The following is a 15172-nucleotide window of genomic DNA, read 5'->3' as shown; positions in this document are numbered from 1 at the left end:
CTCTGCTCCCCAGCACTGGCCCCTCTCGGTGGAGGTCACGTTCCCCTGACAACGCAGCGTTGGCGGGCCAGGCCTGTATTTGTCATTTACGTAGGTTATGTCATTCCATTTCCTCCTCACCTTCATCTTCCAAGAGAGGCATTTGAATCTACATTTCTCAGACTGAGCCCGGTGCTTTTTCTTTCCCACAGCTGTGCTCGTCCTGTTCCTGTAATCGCGATGGACACTTTTGAGCACGTACCATATGGCAGGCACGGTTCTAAGCACTTCACACATAGTAGCTCATTTTCTCCTCATCGCGGCAGGTACTGTGACGGTCCCATGTTATCAAGGAGGAGCTCCTAAAGCAAAGGGTTTAAGTTATTTGCTCAACGTAAAAAGAAAAGCACGGGGAGGAGTCAGAGGTCCAATGTGCCGTGAGGGAGAAGAGAGTGAGACAGAGAAGGGAGGAGAGGCACTGAAGTCTGCATTAATAAGTAAGTCACCAGGCTGGGCAACGGGGGCTCACCCTCCCCCCCAGCCCAGGCTCCCTGAGAGGCTGCACAGAACACACAGCAGGATGGGGCGGCGGGGGCCGGGGCGGGGGGGGGGGGGGAGGACACGCTCCTCTGTTCCTGGAGTGTTGGCAGCTCCTTGGCACTTCTGAGCTGCCCCATGTGGACTCCTCACCCAGGGAATGTCCTGAGGCAGAGAGGCCAGAAGCCCCCTTCCTAAGGTACTGTCTGCGGGTGACTCCAGGTGGTGGGGAGAGCAGGCAGGGCAGCATCTGCCTCCATGAATTAGGCCCCACACGTTGGGGCTCAACTAGTGCTCATTTTCTTCTCTTTTCTCTACAAGTGCTTTTTTTTTGGTACCCAGACTTTCCTGGAAATCAATAAAGTTAATTTCAGAAAGTGTACATCAAAATGTGATTTGCTTTTATGGTACCATGAAATTTGCATATTAAAAATCTCACCAACTGGAAAACTTACTTTGTCAGATAGCTACCCAATTATTCATAAAAATCATAGTCTCTACAAATGTTCATAGAAGCACTATTCACAACAGCCAAAAGGTGGGAGCAACCCAAAAATCCATCAGTGGGTGACTGGATAAACAAATTGTAGTATATCCATACAATGGAATATTATTCAGCCATTAAAAGGAAGGAAGTACTGGGGGCCAGCCCTGTGGCCTAGTAGTTAAGTTTGGTGTGCTCTGCTTCAGTGGCCTGTTAGCTCAGGGCATATCTTCCTTAAGCAAAAAGAGGAAGATTGGCAACCAATGGTAGCTCAGGGCCAATCTTCCTTAGCAAAAAAAAAAAAAAGAAAGAAAGAAAGAAAAAAGAAAAAAAAGAAGGAAGTATTAATACATGCTATAACATGGATGAACTTCAAAGACATTCTAAGTGAAGAAAGCCAGACACAAAAGGCCATATAATATATGATTCCATTTATAAGAAATGTCCAGAACAGTTAAATCCATAGAGACAGAAGGCAGATTCGTGGTTGCCAGGCTGTGAAGGGAGAGCAGTGGAGAGTGATTGCTTACTGGGTACAAGGTCTCCTTTGGGGGTGACGAAATGCTTTGGAACTAGATAGAGGTGATGGTTGCACAACATTGTGAAGATACTAAATGCCAATGAATTGTTCGCTTTAAATGGTTAATTGTATGTTATGTGAATTTCACTTCAATTAAAAAATATACACCATGGTCACATTAGCCATAAGGAGTAGACAGAGGAGGCTGAGCCACACAGGACACGGGAGAGCCACCTCCCCTGCTCGACAGTCCTGCCAAGGGGCTCCCCAGCGTCAAAGAGCTGCAAATTAAGAGAGAACGATGAAGCGGTATTTTTTGTCTTTCAGATGGGCCATGTTTTATAAATCATACTCAACTTTGGCAGGAGTAGTGGGAAGGGCATGCTCACCCCTCTGTGGTGGGATATAAAATAGTCCAGCCATTCTGGAATTTAAAATGTCCGTGCCCTTTCAAATGAACTGTTCTCCACCCAGTTTTCATGTGCAGATGTTCCCTCAAGATGGCATTTTTAGCTGGACCTTAAAAAACCATGTGACGATGTCCTATATCCATGATCAGTGGTCTGATACGTTTTTTTGAAAAGGGAAGTCCATACCCTTGGACTCGGTGTCTAAGGTCAGGGTCCTGGCCAGAGACAGGCCCAAGCATTTGGTCTATTATTGAGGTGGTATTTCCAATGAGTGGGGAAATACTCTACGAAGACAGAAAGGCTGAATGATGGTATTTGGGAAGTTGGCTAACTACTTGCAAAAAATATATATTTAGATCTTTATCTCACACCTTATATCAAAATAAATTCCAGATGCTTCGAAAGCTACATGAAGGAGGAGAAGGAGGAGGGGGAGGAGGAAGAGCAGCAGGACGAGAAAAAGACAAAATAGCGATCTAGAAGACGATTAGGGAAACCTTTGTCTGGTATGCAGATGGGAACAGTCCTGTAAGCAAAAAGCAAAGAGAGAAAGAATAAAAGAAAACATCAAAAGCTCAGACCACATAAAAATGTGAAGTGTATGTGTCAAAAACACCAAAAATAAAATCAAGAGGTAAATTCTAAGCTTAGAAAAATATTTGCAACACATGACAGACATTTTTAAGAGCTTCTAAAAATCAATAACAGAAAAAATAGAAAATAGAGAAATCGAAGATATGAAGGGCAACTCACAAAAGGAGAAGGGCAGAAGTTCCATCTATTTTTAAAATGCAGCAGACACGTGGTCTTGGGGATGAGGAAAGCAGGAACATAACCCCCCCTTTCAACGGAAATGACATTCCCCTTTTTTCCAGTGGTGGCTGGGGGGCCGGCAGGGGCTGCTGGCCCTGTCTGTGCGAGGCCTCCCCAGGAGCAGGGGTCTGGGACGCCGGCCGAGCTGCCCTTTGCCAGGGCGCTGGAGAAACAATTTCATCTTTTGTTGAGGCTTTACCCAGGGCGAAGCCCACGGCCCCTCAGGGAGGTGATTCCTCCCCCTGTCTACAGTGCGGACCACGGGCTTCGCGGAGCCGGCCTTCGGATGGATCGCACAGCCAGCCGCTGGGAGCTGGGCCGCCGCCTCCGGGGCCGCCTCCCGACCACGGCGCTGCGGCCACCGGGGGGCGGTGCTGCCCAGGGGACGCGCCAGCCTCGGGCTGGGGCGGCGGTGCCAGCTCGGGGAGACCACAAAGGCCCCTTTCTTCTCCTCCGGGGATGAGTCAGAGCCGAGGCAAATGTCAGAAATGGCCGCCGAGCCAATGGCCTGCAGAGATGCGCGGGAGTGGGGGCCGCAGGGCCGGCGCCCGGGAGTCACCCCGGATTCCAGCTCTGGATGCATCTGCTGCTCGTCGGGCTTGTCCGGCCTGCCGGCTGGAAAGCAGGATCAAACTGGTGGCCTAGTTCGCTGTTTAGCAGCAGTGGCCATTGGCAGGAGGGGAGTGGCAAGGGCATCTCAATTTACTCCCTGGCTCCTTCATGTGACAAATATCTGAGGAGTCCCTACTAAGTGCCAGGCAGGTCAGGAGACACTCCGACAGCCAGTTTCCAGTGAACTCCTAAAGTGCCAGCCACATGAGTTCAGAGCTGTAATTTCAGGGCTTGCCTGGGCAGGTCCCCAAATCACTGGTGTCCCTGTCGCATCTGAAGTTCAGCTGCCCAAATTGGAACACCTCATCCTAGCATCGGAGTCCCCTGGCATCTACCCCTGCCCACCTCTCGGACTGGCTCCACCAGGTGGTCCTCACTCTGACACCCCCTCCTCCATCCCCTCCTCCCCCACCCCCCACATGCTGCTCATTGGGCCTGGGGCACGCATGTGTAGCACAGCCCGCCGTGGCCACACGCTTCCCACGCCTCCCCAAGCCCATCCAGTCCCCTCTCCCCTTCTGACTCTGCCCTGGGATGTCTGAGGACTGCATCTCTTTTTCTCTCCCAAATTCTCACTTTTTGCTGATAAAGAGGACATTCTTGGCCCAGGTCCAAAGTTGTGAGCTGCTGGACCTCAGCGAAGCCGGGAACAGCCTGTACAGGCCATGTTTGTGCAGCTGGAGCTGTCTGGGGAGACCCAGGAAGGAGGGGCCTGCCTCTCTCTCCCTCTCTCTCTCTCTCTCTCTCTCTCTCTCTCTCTCTCTCTCTCTCTCTCTCTCTCTCTCTCTCTCTCTCTCTCTCTCTCTCTCTCTCTCTCTCTCTCTCTCTCGGAGGCGGAAGCCGAAGGAAGCCGGCGGGGGGAAGGGGGGGGTGCCGAGGGGCACGAAAACCTTCTGTGCTAGGAGGTCACCGAGGGAGTCAGATGGAGGAGGGGCTGAGCGCAGAAGAAACTAGCTATTCCTCTCCTCTTTCCTCTCCCACCCCGCTCGAGGTTGAGTCTGATGCTGAAGCCACATGGCGGTGGCCGTGGAGCTGGGCTGCTGCAGGCCCTCTCTTACTTTGCTAACAGTTTACCCACCCCTTGCACCCCGCACCGGCTTCCCAGCGGCCCTGGAGCACCACAGACGGCTCCACCTGCGCTACGGATGGACACGGTGATGCTCAGAAGGGCTAAATGACTTGCGGGGAGGGGCCAGCCCGGGTGGCGTAGCAGTTAAGTTCTCGCGCTCCGCTTCCTCGGCGCAGACCTGCACGCCGCGCATCCGGCCATGCTGCCGCATCCCACGTGAAATACAGAAAGATGGCCACAGATGTTAGCTCAGCGACAGTCTTCCTCAAGCAAAAAGAGGAAGAATGGCAACACGTGTTAACTTAGGGTCAATCTTCCTCACCGAAAAAAATCAATTGATTGATCAATCAATGACTTGCCAGGAAATGCGGCAGAGGGGATTAACTCTGGCCTCCCAATGGCCCCGCTTTACAGGATGTGGCCAGAGTCCCTGGGACAGCAGGGGTACCGTGCCTTTGCTCAGACGACTCCTTCAGAGCTTTGTAGGGGTCAATCTGTCTTTAAAATTTTTTTTATTATTATTTTGTAAATGTTTGCTGTAGAATGTCCAAACAGTACAGATGTGTATCAAATAAATCCAAATGGAAGTCCAGTTCTCTCTGCCAGCTCCCATCTCCCCGCTAACAGCTTGGTGGAAATTCTTCCAGGCTTTCTTAACAAGAAATAGATGGATAAATAAATACATACAGACGTAAGTAAATAAATAAAATTGAGCATAACATTCAAGAACTTGCCCTGTTCTCTTCCTACAGTTTTATCTCCTTCTTGTAAAGGCTCCTAACATCCCACCACACAGTGACCCCGGCCTTCTCAGATGGACATTTAGGTAGTTCCCTGGATTTAGCGTAGCTGTGCACATCCTTGGTGCACTGTGGGAACGTCCCTGGGGAATAACTTTCTAAAAGTGGAATTGTGAGAGCAAAGGAAATGCCTGCTCCTGTCAGTCTCTTTAAAGGCCTGTGATTGCAAGGAGCCAAGGGGCCCAGGGCAGGCTGCATGGAGCCACCACACAGAGACGTTCCAGATGTTGGCCTCCAATTATCCTGCCCTCACCACCTGCTCCCTGGCCTGCCCCTCACCCCGCAGCCAGGAAGCAGCCCCAGTCTGAAGCTTCTGCCTTTGCACACAGCCTCTGGGGTCCTTCTGGCACCCCGACTCTCCCCATCCCTCACCTTCTTATCTGCCATCAGACACCTCCACCACTCTCTGGCTGTCGGAACTGACGACTGTCCCGCCTTCGGGGACCACCCATTCAGCCATGGGCTTGCCAAGTCTCTCTTTTGCAGCCTAGCAGCACTGCCCACTGGTTTAGGTAACAAACCCCTTTTCCTCCTTTTGAGGCAGTGACAGAGAGAAACAGTTTGTCTCCAAATGCTGATCAGGCCACTTCCACTGCCACAGGGCCAGCACGCTCTGCTTGGAGTGCGTCTGCTTATTGTCATCATGCAGGGTCTGTGGTCCACTCGGGTGGCGTCGCATGAGTGTTGTGGGCCAGTCAAGCAGTTGGGTTTCATGGAGCATCTCTGCACGCTCAGCTCTGAGCCAGACGCTGGGGTGAAAAGAAAGAAATAGAGGACATAACCCCGGTCCATTTTCTCCCCAGTACTATGTGCGCAAGGGTGCTCGCTGTGCAACTCTGCCACATCCCAGCATGGCTTTAAGGAGCTCTGCCACCCTCCTGCCGGTCCCCTCCCCCCCAAAGTTAGTGCATGTGCTTCTTCCACAGAATTATTCTGCAACACGAGTGTTAGTAACCAGCATCACAGATGGGTGGGGGAGGTTCACACCAGCTCAAAGAGCATCCTCAGAGAACCTTCTGTCATCCATCATGCCATGCACTGTGTGTCACCGTCTACTGTGAGAAACAAGATGGAAAAATGTCCCCTCCCTCAGGCCTAGCCTCACAGTCTGGTCACGGAGACAGAAGTGTACACAGTTACAATGCAACGAGACAGGTGCGAGAAGGGAGGTAGGTAGAAGGAGGGAGACTGGTCATCAAATGATGATGTGGAATGTTTATTATCTGTGACATGTTTTGCGGGGAACGTGACATCCACCCAGTCCTCCTTCTTTCGCTCACCACTTGCACATTTTTGCTCAAGATTATATATTCTCTGCTTGTACGTCTTGTTCTTGAAATCCCATAGCCTCAGGAAGCAGTTTTAGTTTAGATAAAGGGAAGATAGTAAGCTTCCCAGTGTAAACACTAAACCCCCTGACTCCGGCCCACCCACAGGCCTGCGTGATCCTCTGTGCTCTCCATAACCTAATATTTCATCCACCTTTCATGAGCTTTTTCCTCCATCCAGGGACTCGGTTAGGGATGTGAACCCCAAGGAGGAAGAAGCTGCCTGTTGAGTAAGCTGGGTACCAAACCTTTGTTTGGCAAGACAATACCCAGTGCAGGCGAGATTGTGGAGAAATTGTCACACCACGCTCGTGCTTCTGCTTCCGGTCTCAATGCACACTACACTTTTGTAAAGCAATCCGGCAGCACACATGAGAGCTAAGGTATAACTTTCGACCTGCATGAGTCCATCTTTGGGGTTACAAAAGCTTGGTTCCTCAGGGAGCTATTTTTAACAGCAACCTTAAATGTCTAGCCGTGGGAAGTTGTTCATCAGATGGAAAGCTCCTTATGTACAGGAAAGGGAGTTCTCTTCCCAGGCATGAAGCCTGGCAGAGGCTGTGGCTCGTAGTGGGCCCTCAGCGAATGTTCCGGAGCCAGCAGGGCCGAGAGACACAGTGTCGTGGTTAGAGGTACAGCTCCAAGAGCCAGCCCGCCCAGTGCAAGTCCCAGCTCTGCCACCAATTAGCCATGCGACCTGGAGAAAGGACACCACCTCTCTGCGCCTCGATTTCCTCTTCTGTAAAATGAGGGTGATGATTAGAGAAGGACCCATCTCACAGGATTGTTATAGGAATTGAAGAAGGCAAAATATGTGAAGTTGGGGTATAAATATTAGCTATTACTATCATCACTGAACAAACCAAAATATTCTGAAATATCATATGGTGATTATAAATGATAATAACTAACTCTAGGTAGCAAAGTGGAGAAAACATTAATGAAGTGATAGTCTCCACTCCCTTCTCCCGGCCTCTTGCCTTGCCCTCTTTGGAACATTCTTTCTCAGCTGTCACACAGCCGACAGGCAGAACTGGCCCTGTCACTGTAGTGCTGGGCCTCTCCTGCTCCAGTTCCCCTCAAATGCCTAGAAGCTGCTTCAAACCTTCACGCCTTTACTGTCTCCCTCACCAACCTGGCAAAGGCCCACTCGCCCTCCCACCTTAGCATTGCATCTAGAACCTTCCTTCCTTGACAAGGCTGAGTGCTGCTGCTGTCTCTTTCTGAATCGTAACAATTGGATCAGAGACAAACAGGCTACTGGCCCTGCCTGCCCTCTGGGTCTGGGGCTCCAGCCACACACACAAATATTGTCAATGCCCTTCTGGCCCCTTGATGGCTCCCATCCATCCTTGAGTCATTGAAAGGCCGGTGCAGCTGCCCCTTCTCCTCTGAGGCCTTGCTCTCCCTGAGGGCAGGCAGCACTGCTATCTAAGGAACGAGCCTGGAGAGGTGTGACCTGCAGAAGGGGTCATAGAGTGTGCTTCGAACTGGAAGAGGCAGCCAGGTAGGGGGGCTAGGGGGAAGGACAGTGGCACCGCCCTGCGTGGAGTTTCCCAGCATCCTCTCTGGTTTCTGGTGCCCCACCCCCAGACCCCCTTCTTTTGAGGGTCCCATTTGCTGTGGGACTGCTGGGGCAATGGGTCCAACAATAGGAGTGAAAGGAAACAGCACCTGCTTCCGAGCCCAGGGCTGCTACTAACTTCACCTTGTCTCGATCGAGTTGATGGACTTCAGTACAATTAAGGCATTCGAACCAGATCAGCGGTTTTCAGCTGGGGACCTATGTTTGTGCAGCGCGGGTTGTGGTTCAGACTCAGAATCTCCAGGGAAAGAGCCTGGCAGGTACGTTTGCAGAAATTCCACAAGCGACTCTTATGGTCAACACTGGCCTTAGTTCATCTCTGGGGTCCCGAGTCACTCTTCCATTCTCCAGTGAGGACCGTGGGGCACCTCACTGTGAGCTTGGGGTGGGGTGGGTATGGAGCCCCAGTGCTATACCAAGAACTCACAGCACAGTAAAGAAAAAAGACTTAACAACGCTTACACCATGCCGTATGCCAGGCCCTGTTCCAGCCGTATAATTATTAAATCCTCGAATCCTCACAGCAACCCTATGCGAATGTAACTCTTATTATCCCCATTTTACAGCCGAGGAAACAGAGGCACAGAGAGGCTCAGTTCCTTCCCAAGGTCTCACAGCTAGTGAGTAGAGGGCTCGGGTGGCCCCCTGGCAGTCTGGCTGCAGACGCTGCTGGCAACCAGCTCTCTGTCGCTTGCTGGGAGAAGCCCAGCAAATAAAGCTGTGATTAGTGATCCTGCGTGTGCCCCATTACAGCAATCGTGAGCTTGTCTTCTCCTTAGCGGTCTGGTGGTTTGCAGGTCTGTTTTGTCTGCTTCCTAGACTGGGGTTCTTCGAGGGCAGGAACTGTGCCTTGATATCCCCAGCACCCAGCATGCAGGAAGTGCCCAAGTGCTGCTGAGTCGATGAATGAATGCACAAATGAATGAATGCACGCAAGAATGAAAAAGGAAGGCATGACACATGGATGAATGAAGGCGCTCATGAGCGAATGAATGAGTGCATGAATGACAAGTGCTGGAAGAGAGGGAGGCACAGGATGCTGAGGAAGCCAGGGTAGGACAGTCACTGCCTGGTGGGAGGTGGGAATCAGGCTCGAGAGGGTGATTTTGTGCCCAGTTGGGGCAGTAAACAGTGTCCTCTGACAGTCCGCACACAGCCCGCCTTGAGGAGTTAGCCCGAGTACTGATTCCAGCAAAGCCCTCCCTCCAGCTGCCCTGGGCTGCAGCCTCCCAGCGCCCGCAGGCTCCCCACCTTCGCCTCCAGCGCAAGGCAGCTCCTCCTGGCTCCAGGCTCGCATCTAGGGGGCTGGAGGCCCAGCTCGCTCTTGTCCACTCCTCCGCCTCCCTGCCATCAGTCCCTGATCATCTGACTGCTCACATGAGGCCCAGAGTGGGGTGTGGCTGTTTTTAAGGCCCTTGGCATTTATTTCATGGAGAAAAAAAAAACTTAGAACAACTGCCTAACACACTAAAAAATATTCTCTGAGTTCCCCTTTGGGGGACGGGGGAAATCGTAAAGGCCCCAGGCCCCTGTTGCTGCGGGATGAGATCTTTTAGGCATAATAATAACAGCTTCCTCCCTTAGGCTAGGCCCTGTGCTACGCGCTTTTGGGGCTTGATCTTTTAATCCTGATGACCCTGGGCCTTAGGTACTCTCGTGACCTCTGTTTCACAGGTGGGGAAGAGGAGGGTCAGAGAGGTTAAGGACTTGCCCAAGATCACACAGCTATGAAGTAGTTAGAGCTAAGATTTTAAACCAAGTATTTCTTGACTCTGAAGCTGATGGTCTTATAGGTGTATAATCAATGGCCTCTCAGTGTTTATTTAGTACCCAGAAAACAGGCAAAGTGACCCACTTTCCACAGAAAAGCTCCACATGGGCATTCCACCTCTCTCTCTCTCATTTGCAAAGTGAGATACCAGGAAGGGAATCTCATATGTTGTTGCAGGGAGAAGAAACAGTATGCAGTTTTTTGTGGTCTTTGTGCTTTTCCACATAGCTTGACTTTAAAAAATCCTGAGCATTTATCTTTAAAAACAATAAAGTCGTGAAGACATTGCTTTAAAAATATGCGTGGAGCTTTATATTTATTGAGCTTGTATTTACTTTTTAGATCCTATTTTGCTCTGCCTGCCAGGAAGCTCAAAGTTGATCTTTGCACTCAATTGCACCTTGAGCATTTTGCTATGTTTATCCCCGGGCCTGGAGTCAGAAAGCCGGGGTGTGAATCCTGACTCCACCATTTACCATCAGGTGGCTTTTTGGCAAGTTAGTGAACGCCTCTCTGCCTCAGTTTCCTCATTTACGAAATGGAGATAACGGTATCTGCTTCATGGGGTTGTTGTGGGGATGAAGTTATACAGGTTAAGCACTCAGAACAGTGCCTGGATCATAGCAAATGTTTGTAAATCTTAGCTATGTTTCAAATTAGTAGACTTTCGTTGGCTGGATTTCATCGTCAAGCCATTTTTCCAGAAGGGCTCTCAGATGTATATGCATTCACTTGCCTCATCTTATCTCACACTTCATTTATCACCTGTTTCTGGTGTCTTCTACCGACATCACTGATAACATCTCACTGACCTTTTAATTACGTATAAATTCCACTGACTTTGTATTTCATGAAATCCCAGAGGCCACTGGTTATAATCTGTCCCGTTACAGTGTGTACCTCTTAAGACAAAAACTTAAAGACACCATCAATTCTACAATCCATCCCCACGGCAGAGATGTTCAAATGCAGAAGGGTAGAGGTGTGACTTCTAATCCATGCATACGGTGAGAGTGAGCTGAAACTTTATTGCTGACTTGGACCCTTCCTGGCTATGGACTGTCCCTGCTCCTTCGGTGGCATCTGTATCAGTTGACCTGGGTAACTCCTTGACCCAATCGAGTCTAGTCTCCAGGACGCCGGCCCAGGGCCACCCTGGGTGGCTGGGTCTCCCGCTGGGTCAGCTCCAGGCAAGTGAGCCTCACCTTGTCCGCACAGCTGGTACAAGGGGTTCAGGGTCCCCCTGGACTTGGCAGCGTGTAACCTGACGTGGTGTTGATCTTTTTAAAGCCAGTGGCTGTGAGGTCAGCTGACTTTCTCACCTCCAGGACCCGCTCTGCTGCTTCCTGCTTTGGCCTGAGTGGGATGGTTCACATGGGCAATAAAAGTGATTTGTTTGAGATAAGTTCCTAAGGAGAGCAGCGTGGAGGAAAAAACCAACCAACGTCCATCCGGTGTAATTTCCCCAGGCAGAGGGCAAAGGACACAGCCCAACAGTCATTTTCTTGTCTGTGTGGGTTTCAGTCGCCAAGTTATATTTGGAGTCATTCCTTCTATGTTCGTTTTTTCCACGATTCAGTGAAAGGCGGGGTGTGTTGGGAAAGGTTAAGCCTGACATCAAGGCTGACCCCACGGGATTGGCAGACACAGGCAGGGAATAACAGGAGTCTGGTGTTGACTGAGCGCCTCTCCTAAGCACAGTGCCCATCCACGGCCATTACGGAAACAGGGCTCTGGAGGCGTAACCAGAATTTAAATCCTGGATGTCATTTCTTAGCTGTATGACCTTGAGGAGTGAGTTGGTCTCTCTGAACCTCCACAGCTATAAAATGGGGATAATAATACTTCAGAGTTGTTGGGAACCCCTGGAAACAGCAATGAGCTCACGGCCAATGCTCAACCACGGGTATACCGGATGTCGAATGTCTGCCATGTACCTGACACTGTGCAGATGTGAAATAAAAACTGAACACTGCTCACTGGGGGGAGGCATCATTACAGCATTTTTTACATCAAACCCCCAAAGTTACGTGCTGTTAAGTGGCCAAGCCAGCAACCACCCAGGTCTTTCTTGGGACTGCGGCCTCAGCTAGCACTTCTGCAAAGTCCTCTGGGCAGCAGGCCCTGGGGGAGAAACTGGGCGGACCTGCTATGTGAGCATCCTCCTGATCTGAGGCCAAATGCGGCCAAGCCTCGAAGGCTGGGTCTCTGCCAGGTGTTGGGCAGCGTGACCCAGACTGTCTGAGGGAGCTGCTTTCTCCACCCGGCACAAGCTGGATGGGCTGGCACTGGGCCTGTCTTCCAAACTCCCCAACCCAGGGGTGCTTCCATGCCTGCTGACCAGGGGCCAGTCTCTCCTTTCCATGGCTCCACCCATCAGTCACTGTGACCCAAATGCCAGCCAAGGGCAGAGCCTAGTGAGAGAAAGCCGAGAGCCCCCACCAGTGGGAGGCATTCGCCTTCTAAATGAGGCACCAACCCCTACGGAGGAGTAACTAGCAACAGGGCATATTTGAAAGTCCAAGGAAGGGGTTTGGAAATTAATACTGATGGAATTCAAGAAATAAAGGGGCAAGACCACTTTGGGCTGGGGCGGCTTGTCTGTGACCACCAAAAAGAGGCCATCTAGGTCATAAACTCAAATATCTACAGGGTTTGGACATGTGAAATTGAGTAAGACAATTGAAAACAGGCTCGTGTCACAAAATAGGGGATGGCGGGAACAACCTTTGACTTGGGGCCTGCAGACCCTTGCAACACAGTTGGCCCACAGTTGCTGTTTCTCTTCAAAGCTCAACTGGTATCATTCGGGAGAGAACTCGAGACTTATGTAATTCTTGCCAAGCCATCCCAGGGGTCTTAGGGCAGATGTTTGAGGACCACAAAGAAATGGATGTGTGCGCGAGAACAGAGCTTCTGTCTGTTTAAGGTTTACGGAGGCTTGCCTGCTGAGCCTGCAGGAAGCTTGAACTGTGCCGAGACCACATCGAGTCAGATCACTTCACCGGGTGGGCTTCCCATTTCACGTTAGTTTAGAGCCAAATATTTGGCTCACTTGGTGCAAATGTCACATCTTTGTGGTTTCCGTCTTATATTTGCTTCATTCCTGGCTCTGTTTTATATCATTATCTTTCTCAGGTGTATTTTAATATCCATCATCCTTATTCTTTTTTTTTCTGTAAGAACATTATTCATCAAAAATTGGGAAACATGCACAAAACTTACTGGAGTCTTTACTTCATCTGTCTTCTTCGTAAGTCATTTCATCGTCCTCATTTCCTGACCAACACTAGATTTCTCTAGTTCACTCTCTACTTTTGGAGAACGATTTTTAAAAAGAGCCATCAGTGCTTCAGCTCATTTAAAACCAAACAAAGAAACATCACCGTACTACAGGTCCTCCTAAACGAAGTTTAGTGTTTTCAGACCAGAAGAGCAACTTCTCTGTGGTATTACAGGTGGAGAAAGTTCCTGAATTTCTATCATTCTCTCTAAAAGAGAAACCATACCAGGGGAAATAATGCTGGAGTTAACCAAAATTGAATTAAATTGCTTTTCTTTCCCCAATCCCAGCCTCAATCTTTTCCTCTGATTCCTCAGCTGTTAAAATAAACCTATATAAATACCAAACTGTAACCAAACAAAGCTACCCAATCACCTGTAATGTAAGTAGGCCCCCTTACACCTGATTCAGACCAGATGTTTAGCTTTGGGCTAAAGGCAAGCCTTAGAGAGCAAAGGGCAGGCTGAGACTGCCTGCTAATCTTCATTCCTCCCAACACCTCACCGTAAACACGAGCCACGGTCACAATGGCCATTTCTCCAGGTTGCACTTTATCCCTCACTTCCGAGGGGAATGGATTTAAAAACAAAACCCAGTACACTCCAACTGATGCTTTATCTATGATTTTGAAATGGGCATACAACAGTAAACTCATATATAATTCTACTATAGTTATTATTTTTTTTGTAACCTGTATGTTCGATAGTTAAAATGCATTGGGGCCTGCCCCATGGCTGAGAGGTTAAGTTCACACGCTCTGCTTTGGGGGCCCAGGGTTTTGCGGGTTCAGATCCTGGGCGCAGACAAGGCACCACTCGTCAGGCCATGTTGAAGCGGCATCCCACATGCCACAGCTAGAAGGACTCACAACTAAAAAATATACAACTACATACTGGGGGGATTTGGGGAGAAAAAAAGCAGGAAAAAAAAAAGATTGGCAACAGTTGTTAGCTCAGGTGCCAATCTTCAAGAAAAAATAAAAGGCATTATCTTAGGCCAGAACCTGGTCAGAATTACTTGGACAAAATGTTTGTCATCCATAAGCTTCATTCTGATTCATCTGGAGGTTGAATTCACTGTCTGGTTTCCAGCTTGTAAGACGTTTCACTTCTTCTTCTCTGTATTTTCTGGTCCCTGTGCTGGCTGGCCAACAGCCAAGTCCTCCGCACCTGTTAGCCACTGCGTCAGCCCATAGGCGTGTGACACCGCAGTCCAGCCATTTTTGGTCTCGCGGCCCTGAGGGCAGTGCAAGCCAGTTGAATCCAACTTTTTACCTCAATCACCAGCAGGCAGGGAATTTCAAGGATCATAAATTTAAGATGTGCCAACCTAAGATCAAGTACAGGTCTGGAAGTCATTTGAAATCGCTTTAAATCATTGGAAATTGTCAAGATAGCTTGGCTGTGGAGGGTGAGGCATTTTCCTATGTTCACATGTACTCTATGGGGCACTAAAACAGGAAATCAAATCTCAACATAAACAATCTCTCGCCAGTTCTCCAAATGACGTGCTTGTGGCAAAGAGTAGAAGACAGAAAGCGGCAGCAGCACTTTAAAGTCATGTAGTTAGAATCTGCGCCATGTCAATAACCCAACCACGCCTCCCCTACCTTCCTTGCTCAGTCAGTCTAAAGTAGCAGCATCCTGCTGTTTACTTCTTCCCAACAGACAAATGGGAAGTTTCAGTGTTTCTACTTACATTCTGCACTCTTCCTTTTATCTTGGCACTATGGTTCTCACGGGAAGAGGCAGCAAGCAATTCTGGTCGCCTTAGAGAATATATCTTCCAGAAATGCCATTTTTACTTGGTTGGATATGTTGGTTGGAGAGCAAATAATTTAATGGTGTGAACAGTATGAAACGGTATCTTACCATTTTAAAATTATAAAGCAGATATATTACAAAGTCAAACCCCCAAAAAAATCACGACAGGTTTCCAGATAAGATGCTGCTGTGCTTGTGTAAAACACAGGTGACTCTCA

At 49.5% G+C, this 15172-nt stretch overlaps 2 long non-coding RNA genes across 2 annotated transcripts; both read right to left on the bottom strand.

Moving 5' to 3' along the window:
* Nucleotides 1–2691: 2691 nt before the first annotated feature.
* Nucleotides 2692–4084, bottom strand: LOC111775775 (uncharacterized). The gene is made up of 2 exons (XR_002811758.2): nucleotides 3932–4084; nucleotides 2692–3358 (listed from the first exon to the last, which is right to left on the bottom strand). It is a non-coding gene; the product is annotated as an uncharacterized lncRNA (long non-coding RNA).
* Nucleotides 4085–4905: 821 nt separating this feature from the next.
* On the bottom strand, nucleotides 4906–9504 carry LOC138916354 (uncharacterized). The gene is made up of 3 exons (XR_011423559.1): nucleotides 9389–9504; nucleotides 5597–5973; nucleotides 4906–5076 (listed from the first exon to the last, which is right to left on the bottom strand). It is a non-coding gene; the product is annotated as an uncharacterized lncRNA (long non-coding RNA).
* Between the last annotated feature and the right edge of the window lie 5668 nt (nucleotides 9505–15172).

Source organism: Equus caballus, chromosome 11 (assembly GCF_041296265.1).
Source record: "Equus caballus isolate H_3958 breed thoroughbred chromosome 11, TB-T2T, whole genome shotgun sequence".
NCBI lineage: Eukaryota > Metazoa > Chordata > Mammalia > Perissodactyla > Equidae > Equus > Equus caballus.
The sequence above is the reverse complement of the archived record's forward strand: the minus strand, read 5'-3'. Positions and strand labels throughout refer to the sequence as shown.